The sequence below is a fragment of the Humulus lupulus genome, chromosome 4 (assembly GCF_963169125.1).
Source record: "Humulus lupulus chromosome 4, drHumLupu1.1, whole genome shotgun sequence".
In the NCBI taxonomy this organism is placed as follows: domain Eukaryota; kingdom Viridiplantae; phylum Streptophyta; class Magnoliopsida; order Rosales; family Cannabaceae; genus Humulus; species Humulus lupulus.
This window is the reverse complement of record NC_084796.1, coordinates 133,354,858-133,376,300: the sequence shown is the minus strand read 5'-3', so window position 1 is coordinate 133,376,300 and position 21,443 is coordinate 133,354,858. Positions and strand designations below refer to the sequence as shown.

Sequence of the window (21,443 nt, the reverse complement as noted above, 5' to 3'; positions counted from 1 at the left end):
TGGAGATTTAGTAACCTGGGTAACCATTAGTTACTGCTGAGAGTAACAAGTTCTAGATAGAAAATGGTAGAAATGAAATAGAAGTAAAAGGACTTAAGTGCCCTTGAGGTTTAGTTGGGAAAGGATAGGCAAGGAGGGGTAAAATGGTCATTTGGCTGGGCAATTGACATATTGCAGCTGGGTATTAAGGGGTACACAGTTTGGGGACTTAGTCATTTTGGTCTTGATAGAGTTTGAAGAGAAGAGAAAAGAGAGGGAAAAGCTAGGGCATGAAGAAGAAGAAGATGAGTGGAGGAGCTGAATTGGAGACCTAGGAGATGAAGGAAGCTTAGGGATGGATTCTCCATATGAGGTAAGGAATTTTGTACACATTTAAGGCTTGATTATGTTATGGGTTAAGAAATTTGAGCATGGTTTAAATTTTGAACTTTGAGTTTCTATTTTCTGAAATTGAAATCAAGGATGTGGATTTTGGGGATTTGATTGTGTGTTTGGATGTCTTTGATGATGTTTTATGGGTTGTTAGATGGTCTACTTGGGGGTTTGATATGGTTTTGGGGCTTAGGTTTGAGTTTGGGATGATTTGGGATTGTTTTAGTTCGGGAAAAACGCAAGAGAAAACCCAGAAAATCTGGGTTCGCGTATGAGCGCCGCGGCCCTGTTCTTGGGCGCCGCGGCGCGAGGTTGCATCAGGAGGAGGGCAACTCGCTGGGCGCCGCGGCCCTTGAGGGGAGTGTGGCGGCCCTAGGCCATTTTGGCAGGCAAAAATTCTGGTTTTTTGGGCTTTTGCCCGGGGACTCGGGGGATGGTTCCGATGTATCGTTTTAGGGAAATGGAGGTTCCGAGAGTGCGGGATTGGTCCCGGGAAGTGGTTTTGGGTTGGTTAGTATTAAAAGTGTTATATGTGTGTTGTGACTAGGATTTCGAGGAGGCTCGTGCTAGAGGACCGTGCTTGTGGCCTTGGTGCATCGGAAAGCTCGGGAAGCAGGTAAGAAAACTATAACACCCGTAGGATAAGGCATGGGCCCATAGTGTGATTGCGGGGCATGGCCCTATATTGCATGACATGTTAGGATGCAGACTTAAATGAATTATTATTCGTTGGAATGTTGTTGTGTTATACTATATGTGTGATTATAATAAAATGAACGGCAAGGGCCGAGAGCGGCGTAGGCTGGGTGCGGCAGCGGGGCCGAAAGTAACACTCAGAACATGGGAAGCTTATATTCAGGGTGGGACCCAAGGGATACATGAGTTATCCTCGCGGTGAGAACCGATACCCCAGGCTTCGGTAAGGCTCTGGGGCGGCATGGCCGTGTTTGCTTAGTCTAATGGTTGACTTGTTTGTCTGTGGATTATCTGTTATGATAAACTGTATAAACTGCATATGTTATGTTCTGCATGAGTTTTCTTGCTGGGCTTCGGCTCACGGGTACTCTGTGTTGCAGGTAAGGGCAATGACTGAGTCAACCAACCATGAGTACGGAGAGCGTGAAGCGACGCGTACATGTTTGGCCTGCCCGACTGCTTTGGTTGGGGGTTTATTTGAAAATGGCTGTAATAATCTATGATTTTTATAATTGATCAACTGTAAACTTATTTTAAGAAGTAAATAGTTTTCAAACCTTATTTTGGGATCCCAAATGTTTAATACTAGAAGTTTTATTGAAACGACGCATTTTTCTAAGATTACAGCCTTAACTTTTAATTAGTCACACTTTTGTTTAAAAACCTCGGTTAGCGAGTTCATTGCACATTGTTTTGTCTTAAAACTCACTTAGTAATGGCTCTAAGGAAGTAGGGCGTTACAACTTGGTATCAGAGCGAGCCAAGGTTTATTGGTTCTGGAGATCGACCGAACATGTACGCTCGCTGTCAGTGACAAGCTCGACTCAGGGTTGGTTGGTATGATTGATTGACATGTCTGAATATATGATTGAATGCCCTGTTTTCCTGCTTATTTATATGGAGCATGAGGAATGAAATGACATATGCATGAGATGCTGTTGGGCTGGGCCCTTGATTATTGCATGTTGAGATTGATGCGTGCTGAATAACATTATTATACATGTGGATGAATATTGGCATAATGGTTCGCATATTGAGTATATGTGGTTAATTTTCTGGATTAAATTCATAAGTTATATCTGTTTATTGGCCTGTATGAAGCATGATGAGTGTGGATATACTTAGTGATGTTAAATTTGGTAGCTAAATGTATGACATTGTGGACTTGACCTAGTATAGGCTTGTGTGTGCATTATACCTGTGGATATTTGGATCTAGTTGTGGGTTGGTTCAGAGTATGAACCTCTGAGTTCAGGAGTTTGGTCGGTTTTGATGGATGAACTCGAGTTGTTGGTTCCTAGAAGGGTTTAGGGACCCGATATTGTGTTGAGAAGGGGGATTCTAGATATAAGTTGGAGTTGGGATCTCCAATTATCCCTGAAAGCAGCAGCAAAGGGTCACTAGTGTGTGAGTAAGCTGTGGGGTTTGTTAGTTGAGATGGGATAGAAGAACAGCGGATTTCTCTGGGAAAATGGCTGATTTAGATGTTTTAACAGTAAGGTTACCAGTGTTGGTTTACTGTGAGGTATGGACAGATAAGGGTATTACATGAGAGGTTAAAGGGTGTTATCCTCGGGTTTTGAGGAGAGCTCGAGTTGGTAAGGGATTTATCAATAGACGAGCAGAGTTAATTCCACCCTTGGTTAAGAGGATGAGAGATCCTGATTAGAGGGTTATGTTAAAGGTTGAGGCAGGGAGATGCCCGGATTTGGTACTCGGGCTGAGGTACTGGCTTAATGGGTTGGAAAGAACTCAGATGGTGAGTGATAGGAGAGGTTATAAAGACGTGATTTGAACTGTGGAGACTGGTGGACTTATAAGTTTGGTTTGGACTGATAGAGTAACAACAGTGTAGAACAATGGGTTTGGTGAATTGGATAATTCATTTTGGGAATTTATACTGACGGATGTATCCGGAAATGGTGGCGACCCATTTAAGGATGGAACTCTGGGATAGTCCAGGGCATTTGGGCCGCTCTGATGTAAGGACTTATCGTTTGCATATGGATGGCAGAGAGGGCCATGTTGTTCAAGGAACTGATGGTTGATGTATAGAGCATGAGTGCTAGAGCCACAGTGGCAGTGCTTCCTTTTGATGGAATTAGTAAAGATAGATTTGTGATAATCGATTTAAAGGAACCCCGGATAGTTCTATGGCTTCTGGTTTGCCAGAAAGGGGGAAAAGTCTGATTGATAAGATGGTATTTTTGTTGATAGGACGCAGCGAGGTTGGACTCTCGATTTTTGAGGTAAAAAGGGACCCCAGACAGTGCTTGGGCACCTAGATTGAGATTGGAAAGAAGCCTGATCGAATAGGTAGTTATCGGGATGGCGACAGGAATCAGGAGATTATTTGGTATGCACATGAGGAAGAGGATGCCACCTGAGAGGAGGTCAGGTGAGGGCATGACTTCTACATAGAATGACTCGAGATGTTAGGATGGATTTCCCATGGTGAGGGAACGGGGAACTGCAACGCGTCGATACATTCAAAGTTCGAGGCTGAGTCCTCAAGGATGAGTATTTAACTGACGAGCTTATGCTTTGGGCATGTAACGAACTGGAAGGGCTCGGTGTTGAAAATGTTCCGAGAGGGAGATGGACATAGAGAGGTTGCCTCAAAGGTGCCATTTGAGAGGCTGAGGACAGTAATACCTATTGAGAAGGAATTAGAACTCTGGCAGATGGATTGTTGAGGATATCATCTGGAGTATGTAAAGGAGACTGAGTGGGAACTGAGCTGACCCGTGGAAAGTGGTGTGGGTATGTAAAGAAAGAGTTGGGAGTACTGCAAGGTCGAACTACAGATAGGATTGGTATGAGCAATGTGGTGAAAGACGGTTTTGGCCGACAGAAAGTCTGTTGAAGCAATCGAAGGAATCTGAGCCTGGTGTAGCTAGTGTGTTATACTGCGAGGATTGCTAGTATCGTCGGGTTAGAACGAAAGGTACAATGTTGAATACAAGACGGGACGATGTCTCCAAGAGTTGACCTACGACCTGGTTATGGCCAGTTGGAAACCAAGGATAGAAACATTTCGGGAAATTGTCTAGTTTACACCGGGTAGGGTGTGAGGAGCTGGTAACGAAGACTCTAGAATGGTTCAAGCTGCAGCAGCACAGGTAAGTTCTTTAGGCAGAGAATGCATGAACGATATGGACAAGTCCTCTTCAAGCTCACGAGCAGTACATGTGGATTACTCTCAGACGGAAATGGTGAGCAAATGACTATGCGGAAGACGTTTGTATCCAGAAGGCGGAGTCTCAGGTAAGGTTCTACGGAGTGTTAGTTTGGGTGTCGTCAGGAGTACTCAGTTTAGAGCTACAAGAAGAAAGGACATGTAAGCGAAGAATTGATCTGAAGCCGCAATAAGCTAATGAAGAACATTTGAAGAACAGAAAGCATCTCAGGACTGGTAAGCGCGTCATCTATTGCTTAAGCACCTCCGGAGACAACTACATCAGAGATGAGGAGAACAGTAAAACTTGAGGTTAGACGGACTGAGTGGCGTCAAATCAGAAAGAAATTCAGAAGACAAGGTAAGAATTAATTGGTATCTGGCGATGCTGGAATGTGTGTGTGCTATGGTTAAGTAAAGAGTGATTGCATAAAGGACCTGATCTACAGTAAGGTTATGGAAATGGGGGAGTGTATCACGATTTGGGCACGCCCAGGAATAAATTGACGCGAGGATGGATTGAACCTTGCGGGAGGCGACTGAATGGATCATGGTTGATACACTTAGAGCGTTAAGTCGACTGTTGTACATGGCATAAGGTACTTAAGTCTTGGGTATTAGTAAGAAAGGTTAACATTGAGACACAGATGTGGTGAAAAGTAACAGACGGATGATCAGTGTTGAAATCCTCGATGGAGCGAGGGGAGATATAATTAGAGGCGAAACTCCTAGCTATGAGGCGTGTGCCAGTCAGGGGATAACGCCATAGATTGTGATGGAGGATACAAGGCAACGACTGAGATTGGCGTAACGTTGGCAGGTATGATTAGCTGGTGAGTGTCACTGAGCCATGGAATCCGAAGTGTCAGCTTTGGTCGAAACAGGAAAGAACCCTGCTAGGATGGTACAAGTTGGGATACCAGGATCGAGTGAAGGATCCAGTTAGGCTTTGGTTTTGAATGAGGGTTCTGAGTGGACATCATTCCACCTCCCAGGGTACGCGGAACCGGGAGGGTTGAGCGGGTGATAGAATCTAGCGATTTCCTTTGGACCCTGAGGGGTTAAGTGATGTGGTATAGTATCATGAGAATAGACCACTGTAGACCTTGAGTAAGGTGTTTGGACTTGAAAAGTTTCAACTCAGTTGATGGAGTTAATGTAGTTGGGTCAAGTGAACTGATTTCAAGATGGAGCATCGATGATATCGAATTGAGACCCTATAGTATTTTAAATCTTGGAAAGGATCTAGAGAACGAAAAGAACAGAGTGGGAGCCTGGAGCTATCAGTTGATTGCAAGTGGAATGGCAGTCGGAAAGTTTATCGGATATCCTAAAGAATTGAGCGCGGAGTAGGCAAATACATGAGGTATTAAGGGAAGTGTAATCCCTGGTAAGTTAGTCGTGGTGGCAGTTGCTAGTGTCTTGTTAAGGTAACACGACATAGGACATGATAAGAGATGAAACATAGTGAATACTACAGTTTGGCTTTAGTGCAAAGAGAAAGCCAAAGAGGTTGTTGAAACTTCTTAAGGCAGGAGTGTCTGCCTATCTGAAAGAATAAAGAGCTGGTAAATTGCTAAGTTATGAGGAAATAAAGTTCTGGAAGGAAAGAGTTGCGTCTCTGCGTAATAACAGACGGGGATCTGTGAGGCGTTCAGAGAAAGAAGGGAGAGTTCTGACTCTTGATTCGACATAAAATTTTGAAGTTGTATTAAGGGTTAGGCCAATGGGGCCTACAAGTTGATCCCACCTAGTAGAGGTGATGACTTTTGAGTATCTCTGGAATCAGGAATAAGACAATGAATTGGCCATTGTAATTTAGGCAGACCCTGAGGCTTCAGCAGGGTTGCGGGGTAAACAAGGAGCTATCGAGAGCATGGCTATTAGAAAAAATCTTGAGGGGCAAGATTGTTACTCTTGTGAGAGGGTCATTGAAAAGTAAAGTAAAGGCGGTAGACCTTGGGATTCAGGGTCAGAGTTGCGGGTTTACTGACTGATGTGTTTGGATAAATTTCGAGGACGAAATTTTTATGAGGAGGGGATAGTTGTAACGACCCAAAATCGCTAATAAGGCTTAAGGGCCTTGATTAGTGTGCCTGGAGGGCATAATGGAATTTATGTGTGATTTTATGAGTTTAATGCATGGTTATGATTTAAAGCATGTTATATGACTAATTGAACATTCGAGATGCATGACTACGTGGTTAGTATGCATGTTAGGTGAAATAATTATGCATGTGGACCCCGTTTGCATGATAGGGTAAATTGGTAATTTTAGCCCGCTGAGGGCATATATGTGATAATTGTATTCTGTGAATTGTACCACGTGAGTGTGGTGTTATTATTGTGATGCACGTGCCGAGACGGTCCTAGAGAGCAAATTTAACTTAAGAGTCACAACGGGAATTCTATAGCCGGCTCGAGAGGAGCCTAGGGGTACCTCGGGAATTTTATGGCTAAGTTGAGATTTAGCAGGTAATGGTTATTGGAGATTTAGTAACCTGGGTAACCATTAGTTACTGCTGAGAGTAACAAGTTCTAGATAGAAAATGGTAGAAATGAAATAGAAGTAAAAGGACTTAAGTGCCCTTGAGGTTTAGTTGGGAAAGGATAGGCAAGGAGGGGTAAAATGGTCATTTGGCTGGGCAATTGACATATTGCAGCTGGGTATTAAGGGGTACACGGTTTGGGGACTTAGTCATTTTGGTCTTGATAGAGTTTGAAGAGAAGAGAAAAGAGAGGGAAAAGCTAGGGCATGAAGAAGAAGAAGATGAGTGGAGGAGCTGAATTGGAGACCTAGGAGATGAAGGAAGCTTAGGGATGGATTCTCCATATGAGGTAAGGAATTTTGTACACATTTAAGGCTTGATTATGTTATGGGTTAAGAAATTTGAGCATGGTTTAAAGTTTGAACTTTGAGTTTCTATTTTCTGAAATTGAAATCAAGGATGTGGATTTTGGGGATTTGATTGTGTGTTTGGATGTCTTTGATGATGTTTATGGGTTGTTAGATGGTCTACTTGGGGTTTTGATATGGTTTTGGGGCTTAGGTTTGAGTTTGGGATGATTTGGGATTGTTTTAGTTCGGGAAAAACGCAAGAGAAAACCCAGAAAATCTGGGTTCGCGTATGAGCGCCGCGACCCTGTTCTTGGGCGCCGCGGCGCGAGGTTGCATCAGGAGGAGGGCAACTCGCTGGGCGCCGCGGCCCTTGAGGGGAGTGCTGCGGCCCTAGGCCATTTTGGCAGGCAAAAATTCTGGTTTTTTGGGATTTTTCCCGGGGACTCGGGGGATGGTTCCGATGTATCGTTTTAGGGAAATGGAGGTTCCGAGAGTGCGGGATTGGTCCCGGGAAGTGGTTTTGGGTTGGTTAGTATTAAAAGTGTTATATGTGTGTTGTGACTAGGATTTCGAGGAGGCTCGTGCTAGAGGACCGTGCTTGTGGCCTTGGTGCATCGGAAAGCTCGGGAAGCAGGTAAGAAAACTATAACACCCGTAGGATAGGGCATGGGCCCATAGTGTGATTGCGGGGCATGGCCCTATATTTCATGACATGTTAGGATGCAGACTTAAATGAATTATTATTCGTTGGAATGTTGTTGTGTTATACTATATGTGTGATTATAATAAAATGAACGGCAAGGGCCGAGAGCGGCGTAGGCCGGGTGCGGCAGCGGGGCCGAAAGTAACACTCAGCACATGGGATGCTTATATTCAGGGTGGGACCCAAGGGATACATGAGTTATCCTCGCGGTGAGAACCGATACCCCAGGCTTCGGTAAGGCTCTGGGGTGGCATGGCCGTGTTTGCTTAGTCTAATGGTTGACTTGTTTGTCTGTGGATTATCTGTTATGATAAACTGTATAAACTGCATATGTTATGTTCTGCATGAGTTTTCTTGCTGGGCTTCGGCTCACGGGTGCTCTGTGTTGCAGGTAAGGGCAATGACTAAGTCAACCAACCATGAGTACGGAGAGCGTGAAGCGACGCGTACATGTTTGGCCTGCCCGACTGCTTTGGTTGGGGGTTTATTTGAAAATGGCTGTAATAATCTATGATTTTTATAATTGATCAACTGTAAACTTATTTTAAGAAGTAAATAGTTTTCAAACCTTATTTTGGGATCCCAAATGTTTAATACTAGAAGTTTTATTGAAACGACGCATTTTTCTAAGATTACAGCCTTAACTTTTAATTAGTCACACTTTTGTTTAAAAACCTCGGTTAGCGAGTTCATTGCACACTGTTTTGTCTTAAAACTCACTTAGTAACGGCTCTAAGGAAGTAGGGCGTTACAATCATCTTCTGTAAAAAAGATTGGTTGTTTTTCCAATCATTGTTGTTTCGATAACCGTTGTTCTGGGACGAACTCCACTCCGTTATGGGATTTCAGTTCGTTAATGTACCTCTTCTGGGCCCTTATGCTCATGCCTGTCAGATGAGGTCCTCCTGAAATGGTGGCTATATCTCCCCCTATTATCGGAGGAGGAACGTCCTGATTCGCTTGAGCTCGGGTTTGACTTACTAGAGCTTCGAGGGCTGATGGAGGGTTTGGTCCAGCGGGCTGATTAGGGACCACCCAATTTCAGGCGTACTGGGCCAAAGAACCCATTCTAATCAGTGTTTTGATCTCATCCTTCAGCTGTCGACAGTCATCCGTGTTATGACCAATATCATTATGAAATCGACAGAACTTTGAAGGATCTTTCTTCGCTCTTTGATTTTTCAACGGTTTTGGCTTCTTCCATGGAAGGCGAGTAGAATTTGCTAGGAAGATACGCTCCCTAGTATCCGTGAGGTTGGTATAAGTGGCATAAATAGGCTTGAATTTCTCCCTAGACTTATTTTTCTTTGTTCCACTCTGGTTTCCCTCACCATTTCTCCCCCCTTGGTTATTATGGGTAACAGTTTGAGTCATAACTACAATGTCCGTTACCGCTCCAACGAGCTGGACAGGGATCTAGCTGGTTCTTGCGACGGAAGCTCGCGCCTCTTCCAGGTTAATCCATCTTTGAGCTCGTGCCAAGAACTCGTCCACACTATTAACTCCTTTTCTTTGTAATTCTTGCCACAGGTCGCCCCCAACAAGGATTCCTGTCCTCATTTCCATGAGCTTGGAGCTGTCATCGGCATCCCTAGCTCATGCAGCGACATTGGCAAATCTACTTAGATACGCCTTCAACGTTTCGCCAGGTTTCTGCTTTACATTGGCTAATGAATCAGCCTTAACCTAAGCTATCTAGAAAGCCCAGAATGCTTTTTTGAAGTCAGAAGAAAACTTTTTCCACGAATTTATATAATGCCTCTTGTATTGCTTAAACCACTGCCTGGCTGGCCCGATCAAAGTTGAAGGGAATAAAATTCACCTTAGATCGAGTCCGACATTGTGGGCCGTCATCATGGTATTAAACATCCCAAGGTGGTCTGACGGATCTTCATCTCCATCAAACTTTGACAAGTGTGGCATTCTGAAGCCTATCGAATATGTGGCCAATGCAATATTTGGAGCGAAAGGCTCTAGCTCATCCTTTGAGTTGCAATCATCTTTATCTTTTCCAGATAAAAGCCTCTTCATTTTCTCTTCCATCAAAGCTAGCCTATCATACGCATTTGATGGGTTATTGTCCCTCCAAGCTCGAGCTTGCTTTGATGGGGCATTCCCATTATCACGTACTATGGAAGGACCTCCCTCTTGCCGAGTATAACTAACATCTTCATTCCGAGCTGGATTTCTTCTCTGCGAATTCAGACGATCACACAAATCAGGTTGTGAATCGTATCGAGGGCTTTGTGCAAAACTCAACTAATTTCTCAGATTGCCCTCGGACCTACCACTTCGACGACTTTCGGTCCAGTAACTCCTGTTTGCGAATCTTACAACTCGCGGTTGGGGCCGAGGATCTAGGTTTTCAGAACATATCTGTGGGATGTAAGTATTGACAGATGGTCCTGGTTTGTAACGTCCTAGATAGCCAAGACCGTTACACTGTGTGTTTATAAAAGTGCCAGACTTGCTAATCAAGTCATTTAATTAAAAACGTGTTATTGAAACTATAATGGAACTAGGGTTAAAAGATTTTGGTCTTAAAAGTCACATTTCTTTTAAATATTATAACCTGTTTACACGGGATCCCAAAAACAACAGAACTAGAACCGTTTACAAAAGATTTATGATCCAAATACAACATTAGCCATACTAAGGCAAAATAGACAGTTCAGCGATCCCTGTCCTGATCCACTCCTTGGCCAAGGCGACCGAACAGCTAGTTATGTACATTCAGCCCCGCAGCTCTCCATCTCAGGACTGGCCTAACTTGCCTTTGCCTTTACCTGCACCACGTAGCACCCGTGAGCCAAGGCCCAGCAAGAAAACACAATAACAGAGCATAAGCAATCAATAGACAATACAATATCTCATATTGCATATCATGTTCCCAACCACATAAACATTCAGAATAATCAAGTGTTCAGCATACTAAACATACCAACTCATACATACACCAAATCACAAATGATAACTAGGGTTAGCGCCCTCAGGCCGCACCCTCCGTTATCCCACTGACTCTGGCCCGCTTAAACTGAGCTCAGTGAATATTAAGCTGTCCTCGGCTACCAGTGGCCAAGTCGTGCCCTGTGTGCAAATATTGTGTACGACGCCCTTAGGCTGCTTATCACATGTCCCATGGCATAATACCATCATTGACATTATACAGATATTGGGAACACTAAGTCCCATCACAAACATATAACCGGGTGCAGTTTTCTTACCTTAGATTCACTAGCTTTGTTCACTTGACTCCTTGAGCACGATCCCTCTCGAGCCTTAGCGCTCACCTAATCACAACCATAGATCAAAGTCATCACCAAAACTCAAGTCCAAAACCTAGCCTCGGGACCAATCCCGAGCCCCCGGGAAGTCCTAATTCCACCAAACAGGGTGGTGGAATCGAACCTTGAACCCTTGGTCAAAAACCCTTGTAAATAACCCTAAAATCCCTTTCTGGAAACAGGGCAGCGCTATAGCGCTCTAAGGAGGGCACTACAGCGCTACAAGCAGACCAAAATCCCCCAAAGGCTAGCGCTGTAGCGCTAGTCACAGACAGCCAATGCAGCACTTTTCCTTCCTGCGATTTCCCCGAGCCAAACTTAACCAAAACTTCTCCAAACCTTCATCAAACTTAAAAACAAGCTTATTAACACACTCTGTTGACCCTGAATTTGGCCAACTGACACGGAGTCAAATATGCTTGATGTGGACAAACACGTTGGAAAGAATGTGATGATGAAATGATAAAGAACACAAGGGTTTATAGTGGTTCGGCCCCAGAATCTGGTAATAACCTACATCCACTTGAATTGTTATTGATGTAAGACTCAGAGGAATGATCAAATAACTAGGGTTCAATGAGTTTCAACCACCTCTCAGGAATAATACAATGTATCTAATCAGATAACTTTAATTTCTAGTGATCTGAAAGCAAGGAAGAAGAAGAAGATCCCTTTCCCTTGAGCCCTCATTCTTTATTTATAGGCTCAAGGAGGATTTACATTAATTTGTTACAGATATGATTTCCTAAATAGTCGGATACTCAGGAAATCATGGGAGATAATTTCGGATACTATCATAACTGCATAAGATCTTTTCCGCGTATATCGTGCATACGACCAGGCTGGTCGTAGGAAGAAGTTTATCGTGTGACAGTAGATGTACTCCTGGTCAATAGTCGAACACGAATTCTGCCAGATGTTAGCCACGTGTACAAAATGTTCACCATGTCATCCATACTTGTTTTTTGGATAACATTTGCCCCCCAAGTTTGTTTAGTGCGACCAGCAATAAAGAAACTTTAAGGAAGCAACCGTTCATATCCCCACGATTCCTGTCAGAATCCCCGTGAGTTTTTTAATACCGTGACATAATTATGTCTAATCAAGCCCTTTCAGTTTTCATGAAACAAATTGACGGCTTATACACTTCCCCACGTTTCGAGAATTAAAAAATAATGATTATTACTTTTTGGCCAAACCTCGGTCTCTATAAATAACTCCTTTTTCTTCTCAAAAAGGTTTTTCTTACCGTATTTTCCAAGAACTTCAAGAACTTTGCCTACAGAGCTTTGAAACCAGACAGTTGCCTAGCTGAGGACCTTTCTGACTCGAACCTTTTCATCCTCTTCCGAACCTCCATCTTTGCTCAGGTAATCATTGTCTTTCTAAATTTATGCCATGCACGCCGTTTTTATGCTCTGTGAGTTCTATGTTCTCGAATAGGGTTTCATGAGGATTTTTTCTTTTGTATAAACCTTCCATTGCTAAGTAATAGGGCGTCTTTATGCTTTGTATAGGTTAAGACTTAGTTTGATAGTAAGGATCATAGGCTTAGGGCGTAAGATCGACGTAAAAATTCAATCTTTAAGCTAGGTGAAAAAACTGGGTATTTTCCCACCCTTTAGGAGTCGAAACAGTTATTTTTCAGCAAATGGTTTATTTCCTCTTTGATCCATTTTTCAAACTACTCGCGTCGCATTTAGCGTAGGATTAGGATGCTGCTGGTTATTTAGATACGAGCAACGTTATCCCAATCTCCCACACTACTTCGCGGATTGTGTCTTATCTCCTCCATTGTCTGTTTGCAGTTCATATGCAAGACCCTTGGGGAGGAGAAAGACCTATTGAAGACGATCTCTTGGGCCAACTGCTCGAAGGCGAAGAGAACCCATCTATGTTGATCCCAGAAATCCCCTTTTCTCGTCCTAGCCCAAATTGTCCACCAGTTCCCAATCAGAAAATGGCCAGAACAAAAACCAAAGCTTGAAAAAGATGAACCCCTAACTCTCCGAATCAGCCTTCTGCTGATACTCCCTCGACCAGTGTTCTAGGTGACTTCGCCCCTGAGACCGACGTCCAGAGGCGTGCCCGTCCTCGCCACGCTGATCAGCTGGCTGTCGAGTGGCACGTCGTCCCCCCAAGTTCGGTGACGCTTCGTATGATCGCCAACTACTTAAACAAATACAATCTGACGGGGGTGACCCTGGTCAGACCTTCTACCGACCAGCGAGCCAACCTGCCAAGAGGGGCTTATAGCACCTGGTCGAGGTACCACATCGAGGCAGGTGCCACCCTGCCTCTTCATTCATTCTTTCAAGGGGTGGCAAACTACTTTGGGGTAGACCCCTTTCAGATCACCCCGAATGGGTATAGAATGCTGGCTGCACTCTATATCCTCTACAAGCTCAAAAAATGGATAGCTCCTTCTCCACATGAGGTCAATTTCCTATTTGACCTCAAGTCCAACCCCAACCATGATGGTACGGGGTTCTTCCACTTCTGCCACCAGGAGACCGGGCGCACCTTTCTGTCTAATACCACTCACATCTCCAACATGGGGAAGTACCATCAGGAGTACTTCCTTACACCCGACATCGCCGTAGACAATCTGGCCTTCACTCGAGGAGGTAAAAAAAAATCCTTCAGCAGTGGTTTTCGTACTTTAATTCTTTCTTGTCATAATACTTCGCTATTGTGTTCCAGGCCCATGGTTACGCCCGACCCCCACTCCAGGAATGGAGTCGAGGGCAACATTCTTAGCCAACATGCCAAATGCTGCTAAGAGTGTAAAGAACTTAATTAAGGAGGCTAACCTTAGGCTAGCTGGCCTTTGGGGCTCCCAACCTGCGACTAACGAACCCTCGGCGGGTGGTGTCCATGTCGATGCGGAACCTGAGTAGGAACCCGAGCAGTAACCTCAGGTACCCCCTCCACGGAGGAGGCCAACTGGGGTTACGATCAGGGAACCTGCCGTTCCCCACCGAGCAGCAGAATCTTTGGTTCCCGTGGGCAAGGGGAAACAAAAGGCTGCCGAGCCTGCCAAACTTTCTGATGACTCATCAGATGTAAACGGTACAATAATCTCATTTTTAAATAATTTGCCAATTCCCTCTCATCTATTTGATGGGGATGGCAACTTTAGGAACGCCCCTTCTTTAAACTCATATTTCTTCCAGGAACTAGGTAGTTCAGTAGATAATGTTACGACCAGTAGTTGTAGCTCGGGTACTTTGCTTGTAATCCTTTTACTTTTATCTCTGTTCCCCTTATGGTCACTTAATCTCACTGCTCGAGTTGTTTCCCTTGGTGCAAGTATGGACTCCGAGGACTTCTTCAATCATTACCAAGCTGCCGCTGCCTCCTCTGTCCCGAAGAAGGACAGCAAAAGGGCTCGAGGGAAAAGTAGCAAGACCCCTTCGAAGAAGACCCGGACATAAGATACTCCTGCCGCCGTCCCTTCTAAGGAAAACATGACACCTCCGCCCCCCACCGAACAGTCGACGCCCACGCCTGAGAATCCATAGCCCTCCTCTAGGGCCGCTGGCAAAGAGACTTTGGACAACCTGTCCGAAGGCTCCCTGTCCAGCCTCGTGGTCAGGTCGGCCAGGGAGAGAATATACAAGCTCTCAAAGCACAGACGCAGCCAGGCCACCATCAACGAAACTGCCTCAATGGAGGTCGACCAAATCATCAACAGAGGGTTGAATGAGATAGTCAGCGTAAGTCATCTTCTGCTGTTTCATCATTTATGTCTGACTTCTTTTCCTTACTTTTTCATTTTTTATTTTTAGGGGCTGCTGTCTTTAACTGCTGGCTGGCGCCGTGCTAGGGCGTTGGTTTCTCGCGGACAGAACTTCGACTCCAGGCTTGCTCAGGCTAAGCAAGCACTTGAGGATGAGAAAAAAAAGTTGCTCGAGGAAAACAAGGAGCTGTCCAAGCTGAATGAACAGCTATGCGAGGACCAAGCCACTCTCACCCAGGAGCTTCAGGACAGTCAAGGGGCCTTGAAGAAAGCCAACGAGGAGCGGCAAAAATGGAGGGAAAGTTCTGTCCTTATCACCCAAGAGTGTAAACAACTCAAACTCGATCTAACCGCCAGCAGGGATGAGGCGAAGAAGCTTGAAGAGCGGGTGCGAGAGCTCGAGGGGCGAGTGCAGGAGCTCGAGGAGGATGGGACCAAAAATTTGAAGAAGTACAGGGAAGCCACCTTTCTCTGTTTCTATGATTTCTGGAAGCACAACTGGGAGGCCAACATTAACTATCTCTCCGAGCGGTTGCAAAGGACGCTGATGGTGCAGTGTGCCACTCGGTTGGAGGCAGAGGAGAGAGCCAAGGCCAAAACCCCTGCTGCCGTTGCCGAGGTTGGTCCTCCGGTTGACCAGAGCACTCCTCCAAATCCAGAAGACCCTCCTGCTCCCCAATAATTCTCTTTTTATTTTTCATTCAGCTTCTATGGCCCACGGGTCTGTTTGTAAAGACAATTTATTTTTATTGCTGCAAGGGCAGCTTTTTTACTTATAACTGGACAATTGCATCCGAGCAATAATGCTCGCGGTGCAAAAGCTTTTTACTTTGTTTAGAACAATTACATCCGAGCAATACTGCTCGCGATGTAAATGATTGCTCTATTGATATTATAATGTTTCTTTTATTATAATACCTGTTCGCATGACCGAACTTAGCATAGTACTTTGGTTTGATTTAACAAAACATAAATTTTGAAAAATGCTCTAAGTACTGTAGCATGCTTTCACTCATTTTGTTCATGTGTTTACATACCTCATGGTACGCTTTGCTATCGATGTACCTTATATGCCCCCCAAGTGATCGAGGAGCTTTAGGTCCTTGGTCACTTGCCTTACCACAACCTGTTCGAACTTTGCTGCTCGTTATGTAATTCAACACGTATTACAACAAAACAACACACGTAATGAACAAATACTTGTAAAAATAAATTTACAAAGGTTGGCAAGAATGACTGGCTGCGCACGGTCCCTTATAATCTCGTACTAAAAATGGACTAATCATGTCTTTACGAGTGATCTTAGAAAAGATCTTACACTTATAAGAGATTAGCCATTCAACGTGGCTAACCCTTTTTCGAAACTTGTAAAAAGTAAAAATTAATACAAGCCAGTCCTTTAAAAAGGACTGTTTATTGGTAGTACTTGCGCAAGTGTTCACCGTTCCAATAGCGTGGAACGATATCTCCATTTAAGCGTGCAAGTTTGTAGGTGCCTGGATGAAGGACATCTTCAATCTGGTAAGGTCCTTCCCAGTTTGGTCCGAGCACTCCAGCAGTGGGGTCGCGGGTATTTAAGAAAACTCGTCATAGCACTAGGTCACCGACGTTGAATTTCCTTTCTTTTACTTTTGAGTTAAAGTACCGAGCGACCTTTTGCTGATATGCCGCAACTCGGAGTTGGGCTCTTTCTCGTATCTCCTCAATTGAGTCTAGGGACTCCATCATTAGTTGGATATTCTGGCTCTGGTCGTATGTGATGCGTCGATGTGAGGGGGGATCTAATTCGACAGGTAACATAGCTTCATACCCATATGCCAAGGAAAATGGGGTGTGACCTGTCGCTGTTCGATGCGAGGTTCTATACGACCAGAGTACTTCATGCAGCTATTCTGGCCATGCTCCTTTAGCGTCTTCAAGTCTTTTCTTCAGGGTGTCCTTAAGCGTTTTATTTACTGCTTCGACCTGCTCGTTCGCTTGTGGATGCGCAACTGAAGAAAAGCTTTTGATAATCCCGTGTCTTTCGCAGAAGTCGGTGAATAGGTCACTGTCAAATTGGGTGCCGTTGTCTGAGACGATTTTTTGAGGCAAACCATATCGGCAAACAATGTTCTTGATGACAAAGTCAAGAATTTTCTTGGTCGTTATGGTAGCGAGCGGTTCAGCTTCGGCCCATTTGGTGAAGTAGTCGACTACTACAACTGCGTACTTCACTCCGCCTTTTCCCGTTGGCAGGGACCCAATCAAGTCTATTCCCCATATTGCAAAAGGCCAAGGACTCTGCATCTATTTTAATTCATTTGGAGCTGCGTGTGGGATTTTCAAAAATCTTTGACACTTATCGCACTTTTGTACAAACTCCATTGAATCTTCATTCATAGTCGGCCAGAAATAGCCCTGCCTTAGAATCTTTTTTGCCAAGCTTTGCCCCCCAACGTGATCCCCGCAGAAGCCCTCATGTACTTCCTTCATTAGTTCCTTAGCTTTCTCTGGTGTAATACATCTGAGCAGTGGCATGGAAAATCCCCTTCGGTATAGAACGTTATCGACCAGTATATACCTAGCAGCCTGCCTTTGAAGAGTTCTGGCCTTGTTTCTATCTGCTGGCAGTACACCATTTGTCAGGTACTCCAAGTAAGGCGCCATCCATGTATCTTCCATTCGGATTTCCATACTGGCTTCAATTGGTCGTATGCTTGGCTCACTTAATCTTTCGCGCTCGAGAGTTTGGCTAAGGCATCTGCGTTCGAATTCTGATCCCGGGGGATTTGCTGGAGGGTAAACTTCTTGAACTGGGCTAATAGATCTTTAGTTTTGTTCAAGTAGGCCACCATTTTTAGGCCTCGTGCTTGATATTCCCCTAGAACTTGATTCACTACCAGCTGTGAATCACTGTAAATATCCAGCACCTTTATACTCATGTCTTTCGCCATTCTTAATCCAGCGAGGAGTGCTTCGTATTTGGCTTCATTATTTGACGCTGCGAAGTCGAACCTAATGGCGCAGTGAAATCGATGCCCCTCTGGAATTATCAAGAACACTCCTGCTCCTGCGTGAGATTCGTTTGACGACCCGTCCGTGAATAACTTCCACGAAGGAGCTTCGTCTTGAAGCTCAGGCGCACTAGGTTTTTCGCACTGCTCGTTGTCTGGGAGTTCGGTGAACTCTGCAATAAGATCAACCAAGACTTGCCCTTTTACTGCTGCTCGCAATGAATATGCAATATCGAACTGCCCCAGTTCGACTGCCCATTTTAATAAACGCCCAGCCGCCTCTGGTTTTTGGAGGACTTGCCGAAGGGGCTGGTCAGTTAAAACTATAATAGGATGGGCTTGGTGATATTAAGATCATGATGAAGCAACTTGTAACTAGGTAATATTTATGTTGTATGTTGATTTCCCTTGTAATGCAACAAAGTCTATGGATTTTTCTTCTTCATATATTTCTTTCATCTTAAATATCTTGTATTTTAGATTGTTAGAACATTTTTACACTTTGTTCTTCATTAGTGCATAAACATAATATTCTTTGTGTAAGATGTGTCATTAAATTGTACACATCCATGCTTAGAACAAAAATATTATGTTTTGCCTTATAAATAATGTTCATTGATTTATTTGTTATTTCATTAGATTGATTTACACTAAATGCTTTGAAATTATAATTTTGAAAAGTGAAGAAAAATCCTATCTTTTTATAAGAAAATTGTGCTTAAAATTATAAATATTTTTGGAAAATGATAGTTTAAATTATTTTAACTATCACTAAAACTTGGGAATCAATATACTAATAAATATTATTAAACTTACATTTTGTGGATTCTAGTATCTTAATAATCTTTTCTTTTAATACTTATTTTCAACTCATTATTGGTTTATTTTCATTATCTTAAAAAGCTTTATTTTTCAATATTTCATTTTATGTTCATACTATTAAAACTTATCAATCTTTGGAACTAGGTTAGAATTTATTACTTTTGATTTAAAATAGTTTCATTTTCGATTTTAGACAACTCCTTTGGGTTCGACATCCTTGCTTACGATCACTATTCTATATGGACGATTCGTGCGCTTGCGATATATAAATTTTTAAACATACCCGTTTAGGGTCCATCAAGTTTTTGGCGCCGTTGCCGGGGAGTTGCAAGAGAAAAGAAACGAATTTATCTCAAGGTTAGTGAATTCTTCTACTAGTTATTTTAATTTTTGTTACACTTAAAAAAAAAAAACTAAAAAATATATATCTATAAAATCTAAAAAAATATATATATATATATATAAAAAGAAATTTGGGACGGTTCAACCACCCATAAAAAAATATATACTTATATTTATATTTATTGTTTCTTTTTTAGTTGACGGCACTTGTGCCTCCTATTTTTCTTTTTAATTTTTATAGTCGATGGCACTTGTGCCTCCTAATTTTGTTATAATTTTGTTGTAATTTTATTTCTTTTATATCTTTGTTAATTGATGGCACTTGTGCCTCTTGACATTTGTTGTAATTTTCTTTATTTATATTGTTGTAATTTTTATTTTATTTAATTTCCGCAAATTACTAGTTGATGGCAATTTTGCCTCCTAGCTAGTTGATGGCAATTTTTGCCTCCTAGTCCTCTATCTTATGTTTAAGTTGATGGCACTTGTGCCTCCTATTTTTTACCTTAATTTTGTTATGGTTGATGGCATGCTATGCCTCCCTACTCTTGCTTAAATTTTAGTCTTATTTAATTTTTGCCTTATTTTTCTTTGTCTTCTTTAATATTTTAGCGTAATATTGTGAAAAATACTTGAAAAAAAAAGAAACCTAAATCTTGTCCTTTCACCATAAGCAATTCTTGCTTAAAGGAAATTTGACCAAAATTCCCATCCGCCTCTACTAATTAACCTCGGGGAGTTGTTAGTAGTGCGCGAGTAAGTGGAATCAAATAGGCCTGGGGACAAGTAAACCATAAGAATTATTGTTGTGAAATCTCTAAAAATTCTAAGTATGCTCTGTGGTTGCGGTTTTAACTGATCTTCCACATCAGAAAATTGCTTGTTTGAGATTATCATTGTTGCCTTGTTTGTGAAAATTGTATGCATCATTGGGAACGTAACTCGAAAAAACGATTAGTAAAAAGACGTTTATCTCTATTTGAAATTGAAAGTGTTAGTAAAAATTTGAGCATCATGGAACCCATTGCTAATATTGTTGATGAAAATGTTGTGCCTGAAAAAACTTTGCTTGAATATTTTGCACCTATTTCATCTAATGCTCCGTCATGCATTGTTTTACCTACTACTTCTGCTACTCATTTTGAGCTTAAACCATCAATCATTCAATTGTTGCCTTCTTTTTATGGGTTAGATAGAGAGGATCCTTACATGCATGTCAAAGATTTCTTAGAAATTTGCTCAACATTTAAATTTCAAAAAATTTCTGATGAGTCGGTCAAACTAAGATTGTTCCCTTTTTCATTAAAAGACAAATCAAAAGCTTGGTTAAATTCCCTTCCCACGGGGTCTATAACTACCTGGGATCAACTTTATAATAAATTCTTACTGAAATTTTTTCCTATGTCTAAAACTGATAGTCTAAGGAGGGAAATCTCCGAGTTTTTTCAAAAAGATAATGAAGAGTTTTATGAATGTTGGGAAAGATTTAAAGATTTATTATTAAAATGTCCTCATCATGGTTTTGAAAAATGGAGACTTGTAAAATATTTTTATGATGGTTTGACTCCCTCTAATCGTCAAATGATTCAATCTATGCATACTGGAAAATTTTTAAAATTTCAAGGACAAGAGGCGTGGGACGCCCTTGAAGATTTATCTGTCCATTCACAACAATGGAATTATTTTGATCCTAGGTCTAGGTCAACTAATTCACCAAAAAGAGGAGGAAGGTATGAAGTAAAAGATGAATTAGACTTAAGAACATCCTTAGATAAATTAGCGAGAAAAGTAGAAGCTTTAGCCATAAGCCAAACTATAAACTCTCCAATTCAACCTAGAAAAGATGTTTGTTCTATATGTTCTAGTCCTTGCCATAATGCCCAATCATGCCCTTCCTACCAAGAAGCCTTTTCTGAGGAGGCCAATGCACTTCATTCTTATGGGAAACCAAATGATAGCCCATTTTCGTCCACCTACAATCCAAATTGGAGAAACCATCCAAACTTTTCATGGAGACAAAACCAACCCCAAATGAATCAAGGGCACCAATACAACACACAAAACCAAGCTCATGCCCCACAAAATCAACCATATCCGCAACAAAGAAAACCTTCCTTAGAAGATACTTTACAACAATTTATGCAATCCACCCAACAAATCCTACAAAATCAATCTCAATCTATTACCAAACTCGAGACACAAGTAGGACAACTCGCCACTGCTTTAGCTGATAGAGAAAAAGGAACATTCCCTAGTCAACCTATCCCTAATCCAAAAGGTCAATATGAGATAGGAAAGTCTAGTCATAATGGAGAAGTCAAATCAATTTCAACTCTTAGGTCTGGAAAGAAAATTGTCAAACCCGATTACATACCCGAGGTTGAAAACGAAAAAGAAAAAGAAAAGAGTCAGCCTCCTAGTTCTAATCTCAATGACTCATCAAACAAAGAAACTCCAATCCATCCTTTTATT

The 21,443-nt window shown here is 42.5% G+C and overlaps 1 non-coding gene across 1 annotated transcript; it reads right to left on the bottom strand.

Moving 5' to 3' along the window:
• Positions 1-20,387: 20,387 nt before the first annotated feature.
• LOC133833418 (small nucleolar RNA R71) lies at positions 20,388-20,494 on the bottom strand. Its single transcript, XR_009892799.1, has one exon. It is a non-coding gene; the product is annotated as a small nucleolar RNA R71 (small nucleolar RNA).
• Positions 20,495-21,443: the final 949 nt, after the last annotated feature.